The sequence below is a fragment of the Pinus tabuliformis genome, chromosome 1_1, assembly GCF_031772625.1.
Source record: "Pinus tabuliformis cultivar Carrire ecotype Pingquan chromosome 1_1, CPIR1, whole genome shotgun sequence".
NCBI classification, from domain to species: domain Eukaryota; kingdom Viridiplantae; phylum Streptophyta; class Pinopsida; order Pinales; family Pinaceae; genus Pinus; species Pinus tabuliformis.
In genome coordinates, this window is record NC_142297.1 from 881,595,550 (window position 1) to 881,603,878 (window position 8,329).

Sequence of the window (8,329 nt, forward strand, 5' to 3'; positions counted from 1 at the left end):
TAAATTTGGTGCCCATTTTCCCCTCCAAAACTGAAATCTCCCAAGACTGCTTCCTGTGTGTCAAAATAGGGGCAAAGAGGTCATTTTTTGGGTGTTTTTGTCCTCCTGAGGACTCAAAATTGGCCCAAAATTCTTGGCCATGCACCAACAGTCATGATTTTCCATGGAAAATCCAAAAATGTAAACCTTTTGTCATTTGGAGCTCCCTATTGTAAGCGTGCGCCAGGTGGCGTGGCGCACAGGGAGAAAAACCTTGTTTTTTGCACAAAAATTTCCAAAAACACCAAAAATGCCCCAAATTTCTTGAAATTTGCACTGGAGCTTCCTTATCAAGTGTTATGCTGGGCTAAAGAGGCCTCGACCAATATTTGAAGTCGATCAAGCTCCCTTTGCCTCTTTTGCTTCTTGATTGCCTTCCTCAATTTCGCCTTCAAATTCTTGATTCGGGCCTTGCACACTTTGTTTCGCGCCATGTAGTGGAAAGCCATGTGTCTTAGAAATGCATGGTCCTTGTCGGCCTTGTCCAGAAGCCTCTCTAAGTGCATGTTAACTCTCTCGAGATTGGCCTCCCGATCCTCATTAATCTCTTGCTCCAATGACGTGAGCTCAACTCTTCTCCTTTGCGCGGCTTGGCGATTCTCGCGAATGTTTTGTAGCTCCATGATCGCTTGCTGATCCTCAAGCTGTTTGTTCCTCTGCTCCAGATATTTCATGTTCCATTTGGCTCTTTCCAAATCAAGGGACAAGGCTTGAATCTCTGCTTGCTGCTCCTGGATGATCTCTTTAAGCTGTGCACTTGGCGGATCCGTATCTGTATCATCATCATGAAGGAGAACGAATTCGGTCTCTCGTTCACCTGAAGGCCCCTCATCCTACATTGGCTCCTTGCCTTTTTCCTATTCCTGTGATGCTGATGGAGGAAGCGAGGCCCCTTCCACCCCAGGTGGAGATAACACTCGCTTTGTCGCTGCAAACAAATGTCCGGTGCCCTTCTGATATGTGATGAAAACTGGCACACTAGCAATCTCGTGGTGCTCATACCTATGAGAAGGTTCACCCTCATGCTTAACCTCCGATACTCCCTGTGAAGCTCTGAATAAATCACGTGAAATGAAATCATCCCAAGTGATGATGAACGACCAAAATCTTGATAAGAGCAAAATGATAGACACTGTTAAGTTGCTGCTGAGGTGTTTTGCACTGTATAAAGGTGGTCATCCTCTCTATGTTCCGGCAAATGAAATACGGAATGTTCATCATCCGTACCCTGGTGAAATGCATGAGCAACCTGATGTGGTAAGCATAAAGACAAGAGAACCGTCCCTCACAGCGGAAATATTTCATGATCAATCTCATTAGTGGAGCATATTCATCCTTTAGATATTGGAACGGGAACACTCTCTTGAGATGCTTTAAGAAACTAGTTTTGATGTATGGCTCATAATGCTACCGGTCAATCTTCTGTTTCTTGTGCCATGGTTCACCAATGTTCGGTATACCGGTTGCTAATGAGATAGATTCTGGTGTAAGTGTTAAGGTGACACCTGCCAAGATTGCTTGATCTCAGTGCAACTGCAACACAAAAAGATGAGCCAACTCATGATGAAATTGGACACTAGCTACCTTTTGACAAAACTCATAGCATAACTAATGCTAAAAACATGGCATAGCAAGAGGACAGGCCTGCAATTCTGTAAGGGTGGTCGGTTCCTCTCTCACATGTCTGCCACTTTTATGAGGCCTCCGGGGTGCCTGTTCTTCCAAGGGAGAGTCACTTTGGGTTTCCACCTCATAGTCCGATGAATGCTCAGATGCCGTGACTTCTATACAAAATACCCTGAAGACAAGATGACTTCTGTGTATGAACTGTGCTTGAACTGCTCTTTTTGATGTGTTGAAATCTGCCACCAAGGGGAAAATGCAACAAGGGTCTGTTGTTAGAAAATTATATATTACGGAGCAATGGAACACATAAAATATTGTAGAAATATAAACACAGAAAACATACAAAACAAGAGAGACACAGATATACGTGGTTCACCCAGTTTGGGCTACGTCCACGCCGAACAGCTAGTCCTTCCTTTCTATTATCCAACAAAATGAAGAGACACAACCTACAGCAAATCCGCTGTAATATCCTCTGTTTTCTCTCACAGTCGCACCTCTCTGTTTCTCGCTCACACAATACACATCTATCACACAACCTCAAATACAATACCCTCATACAAAGAGAGGGGTTGCCTTCTAGGGCAAAAATCCCTAAACTAAACATAAGTTCTACCGTCAGATCATCCGCCTAATGAACGGCCCAGATTGACTAGAAATTACTATACTTTTACAAGGCAATTTTACAGTTGTTTTTAGCTTCAGGGGCGCTGCCCCCGAAACCCCCCGCCAGGGGGGGGATCCCAAAGGTCGCAACCGCCCCCCACTGGACCCCCCCTGTAGCGAATATTTTACGGGTGGCGTTGCCGCCCCCATTTCGAACTGGGGTCCTATGTGGCGATACCTTTGAATATAGAAGATAATCAAGCTCCACACCCAACAATCTCCCACTTGGAGACTGATTGTAGCAACTCCACCGCTGCTCCATTTGCTGGACAATGACTCCTCTTTGGACCTGGCTGTTTCTCATATTCATCGTCACCTTGAAGACCAACTGAAACTAAGCATATTCTTAGTTTCTCCCTGGTTACAACTTTTGTTAGCATATCTGCAGGACTCTGGCTAGTGTGTATCTTTTCCAGCTTCAACTCTCCATCTTCCAACACTGATCGTATGAAATGGTACTTGAGCTGTATGTGTTTAGTCCTGGAATGAAACGCTGAGTTCTTTGCAAGATGAATGGCACTTTGGCTATCACTGTATAACGTGCCCATATCATGCTCCTTACCCAATTCACCCATAAACCTTTGTAACCAAATCATTTCTTTACTAGCCTCTATAGCAGCAACATACTTTGCTTTTGTTGTTGAGAGTGCAACAACACTTTGGATTTTTGAAACCCAACTGACAGCTGTTCCTCCAACAGTAAATACATATCCTATAGTGCTCCTCCTGTTATCTCTGTCACCTGCCATATCTGCATCAACATATCCTTGTAGGGAGATGTTTGAACCACCAAAGCATAATGCTTGATTTGTGGTACCTTTCAAATATCTGAGAATCTATTTCACTGCCATCCAATTTTCCTTTCCTGGATTGTTCATGTACCTGCTTACAACTCCCACTGCATGTGCAATATCAGGCCTTATGCAGACCATTGCATACATTAAGCTTCCAACTGCTGATGCATATGGAACTTTAGACATATAATCCATGTCTTCTTGGGTCTTTGGGCACATTTCCTTGCTAAGTTTGAAATGGCTAGCAAAAGGTGTACTAACTGGTTTTGCATTGTGCATGTTAAATCTTTTCAACACCTTTTGTATGTACTCATTCTGAGACAATGTTAATTTACGATTTTTCTTGTCGCTAGTTATTCTCATACGAAGGATTTGTTTTGCAGCTCCCAAATCCTTCATTGCAAATGAATTTGCCAATTTTCTTTTGAGCACATTTATTTCCTGCATGTTAGATCCTGCAACAAGCATGTCATCTACATACAATAACAATATAATATAGCTGCCATCATTTTACTTTTTCAAATAAACACAATGATCAGAGTGACATCTAGTATAACCTTGTTCAGACATAAACTTGTCAAATTTTAGATACCACTGCCTTGGAGCCTGTTTTAAGCCATACAAGCTCTTCTTCAACCTGCACACTAGTTTCTCCTTCCCTTTCACCTCATATCCTTGTGGCTGCTGCATATATATCTCTTCCTCCAAATCCCCATGGAGAAAGGCTGTCTTTACATCTAACTGCTCAATATGCAAATCTTCAGCTGCTACAAGACTTAAGATAGTTCTGATTGAAGTCATTTTAACAACAGGAGAAAATATTTCATCAAAATCAATACCTTTCTTCTGTGCAAACCCCTTCACCACAAGTCTAGCTTTATACCTTTGTTTTCCTCCATCTTCTTCCTTCAGCCTGTAAACCCATTTATTCTTCAATGTAGTTTTTCCTACAGGCAACCTGACTAAATCCCAATCTGTTTATGCATTAAGGAGTCCATCTCTTCTTCCATGGCTACCTCCCACTTCTTCCTGCTTTCAACCTGCATTGCTTCTTCATAACATTCGGGTTCACCGGAATCAGTCAACAATAAATAATATAATGAAGGAGAGTATCGTTCAGGGGGTCTACTTATCCTGGTAGATCTTCTAACACCACTTTTAGGTGTTTCGGGTGCATGTTGTTGTTGTGGTGGTTGCTGTTGTTGTGGTTGTTGATTATTATTATTTTCAGGCACCTTTACTTTTTCAGTGATTTCATCAAGAACTGCGTATTCCTTGTTTTCCTTTTCCTGCAACTGATTCTTATACAAGACCTTTTCATTGAATATTACATCTCTGCTCCTAATGATTTTGTGATTTTCGTAATCATATAAGCGATAACCAAAATCATTAACACCATATCCAATAAAGATACATTTCTTTGACTTTGCCTCAAGCTTTGTTCTATTTTCTTTATCAATATGGACACAAGCCTCACAACCAAAAGGCTTTAAAATATAGTAGTTTACCTTTTTACCTGTCCATGCTTCCTCTGGAACACCACCATCCAAGGAACTTGAAGGCCCTCTATTTATTAGATAAACAACAGTATCTACAGCATCTGCCCAAAACTGTAAAGGCAATCCTGCATGCAATCTCATGCACCTTGCACGCTCCATGATTGTTCTGTTCATCCTTTCTGACACACCATTTTCTTGTGGTGTTCTTGGAACTGTCTTCTCTCTGCGAATTCCATGCTCTGAACAATACCTATCAAACTCTTTGCTGCAATATTCACCTCCATTGTCTGATCGAAGACACTTCAATTTCTTTCCTGTCTCAATCTCAACCAAAGCTTTCCATTTCTTGAAAGTATCAAATACATCAGATTTATTCTTAATACAATAAATCCAAGTTTTTCTAGTTGCATCATCTATAAAAGTAATATAATAACGAGAGCCACCGAGAGATGATACTTGAGAAGGTCCCCATACATCTGTATGCACAAGCTCTAATTTTTCATTCTTCTTTTCTTTCCCAACTCTAAGAAATCTGACTCTCTTCTGTTTTCCATAAATGCAATTCTCACAGAAGTCCAAATCAACATTCTTCAAACCCGACAACAAATTCCTTGAGTGAAGAATTTTCATCCTCTTTTCACTCATGTGTCCGAGCCTATGATGCCATAATGCTGCATCTGCTCCTTTGGAAGTTAAAGCATTAACAGAGTTAGAAATACCATTGCATAAATACAATGTACCAACCTTTTCGCCTTTTGCTATTACCAGGGCTCCTTTGGTGACCTTCCAAGCTTTATCTGTGAAAGTTGTCACACAACCTTCACCGCCTAACTGCCCTGTTGAAATCAGATTTTTCTTTAGATCTGGAACATGCCTTACCTCCTTTAATAGCCATTGGTTTCCATTCTGTTGTTTTACAAGAACCTTACCCATTCCAATGATTTTACAGGGTTTATCATCACCCAGACGAACTTGTCCAAAATCTCCTTGAACATAGTCATGAAAGTATTTCTTATCAGGTGTGGCATGGAATGAAGCCCCTGAATCTACCACCCAGGAATCAATAATATTTTCGAAAGAAAGAATCAAAGCATCTTGTAACACCTCATCTGTCACATTTGCTTCATGATTGTTTTCTTGTTGTGCATCTCCTTGTTTTCCCTTCCGAGATCTACAATCTTTCTTTAGGTGTCCTTTCTTTCCACATTTCCAGCACACTATCCCCGATCTGGACTTGGATCTGCATTTCCTTGATTTACTGCGATATCCTGAGCTCTTTCCTCTTTCCATTTTTCTTCCTCTAGACTCTGCACTCAAAGAATTTCCTGATGTCTCACCGGAGCTTTTCCGTCGCATTTCCTCGCTAAGGATAGCACCGACAACATCATCAAACTTTAAAGTACTAGATCCAGAAACGGAGTTACTAATGGCCATTACCAAACCATTCCAACTTTCTGGTAATGAGCACAAGAATAACAGAGCTCTAATTTCATCATCAAAGTTTACCCCTACAGAACTTAACTGACTTGTAACTGTATTAAAATCATTTAAATGGTTTGCAATAAATCCACCTTCCGACATATTCATATTAAATAACCGTTTCATAAGAAATACCTTGTTTGAGGCCGAGGGTTTTTCATATAGTTTCGACAACGTCTGCATCAAACCCTTTGTCATGGTTTCCTTCGAAATGTTGAAGGCGACTGATGCAGCAAGGCACAACCGTATTGTTCCGAGTGCCTTTCTATCGCGAAGGTTCCATTCTTCGTCTTTCATACCTGTCGGCATCTTTGTTTTTCCGCCCAATGGTAGGTATAGATCTTTCTGATACAGATAATCTTCCATCTGCATCTTCCACAGTGAGAAGTTTTGGCAGTTAAATTTCTTGACCCTAAACTTACCATCTTCCGCCATTTCTCCCACTCGAACCAGGAACCCTTCTTTCCTGCGAGTTTATCAGCCAAATAGACCTTCGGCTCTGATACCAGTTGTTAGAAAATTATATATTATGGAGCAATGGAACACATAAAATATTGCAGAAATATAAACACAGAAAACGCACAAAACAAGAGAGACACAGATATATGTGGTTCACCCAGTTTGGGCTACGTCCACCCCAAACAGCCAGTCCTTCCTTTCTATTATCCAACAAAATGAAGAGACACAACCTACAGCAAATCCACTGTAATATCCTCTGTTTTCTCTCACAGTCTCACCTCTCTGTTTCTCGATCACACAATACACATCTATCACACAGCCTCAAATAAAATACCCTCATACAAAGAGAGGGGTTGCCTTCTAGGGCAAAAAACCCTAAATTAAACATAAGTTCTACCGTCATATCATCCGCCTAATGAACGGCCCAGATTGACTAGAAATTACTATACTTTTACAAGGCAATTTTACAGCTGTTTTTAGCTTCGGGGGCGCTGCCCCCGAAACGCTCCCAAAGGTCGCAGCCGACCCCCTGGACCCCCCCTGCAGCGAATATTTTACAGGCGGCGTTGTCGCCCCCATTTCGAACTGGGGTCCTATGTGGCGATACCTTTGAATATAGAAGATAATCAAGCTCCACACCCAACAACTGCTAGGAAGGGGAATAATATGAAGGGATTAGGGACTATGAGGAGGAATTTTATTTAGGGAGTAGGGAGTTTAGGAGATTTGATATAGGGTAGGGTTTGGGGTGTTAGGACAATTTATATGGGGTAGGGTTTGGGGTTTTACCTTTGACAAATGTGCGGAGGGGATAGGGAATAGGATTTTAGTAGCATTTTAGGATAGGGAGAAATGGAAAAAGTGGAATAGGGAAGAAGGGAATGAGGGCAAGAAGGAAAAATGAAATGGGGGAAGAACCTTGGCACCAACACAATGACTTTGTAACCCTAACAACATTTGCTTTGATGATTTTAAGTGGTAGGGTTTAAGAGTTTTTGTGCAACCATAAGCCACCATTTACTATCATCATACTAACATAAAAATGGATGAAACACTGAGAGATTGACCCCACCTGGAAAATTCAAGGGATTGAAGGCGATTGGTTGCAAATTCTGAGCAAAATCGGGCTTCTGTGTATATGCGCCGCGCCAAGAACCCAGTGCGCCGCGCTCTCTGTGTGCGTCGCGCCCATTCAAATTAACACTGGGTGGATATCCCCAGTGCGTCGCGCTCTATGTGCGCCGCGCTACTCCACCTGTGCGTTGCGCTCCAATTCTTAACACAGTCACGGCCTTTCCAAACGGCAGTTTGCTCTCCAACCTCCAAATTCGACTTTGCAATAAGATTTCTTGAATGTAACTTGACACAAATGATTTATATAACTTGGAGAAATATGTTGCAAGAGTTGGATTTGATTTTTTCTTCCTCCAAAACCCATTTTGTAATGTTTTCACTTTGACACTTTTTCACAATTAATACAACTCTGCTTTTCACACTTCCTTTTGATTTCTTTGACTAAAATGATGAAATTTTTTGGCGATTTTTTGCAGGGTAGCCGACATGGAATTTGGCTAAGGATACCAGGGCTGCGGTTGGAGAAATCCACTGAGAAACTTTTGGAAATTTTTACAAATGACAAATGGTTGACTTTTCTTCAAAACAGAGTTTTGAAGAACAGTCGTATTCTATCAACATGACGATGAAAGTCTTTGAATCACAACTTCATAAGAGCCTCCCTCTGGCCTTGCTGGCTTTATTGGACATTGT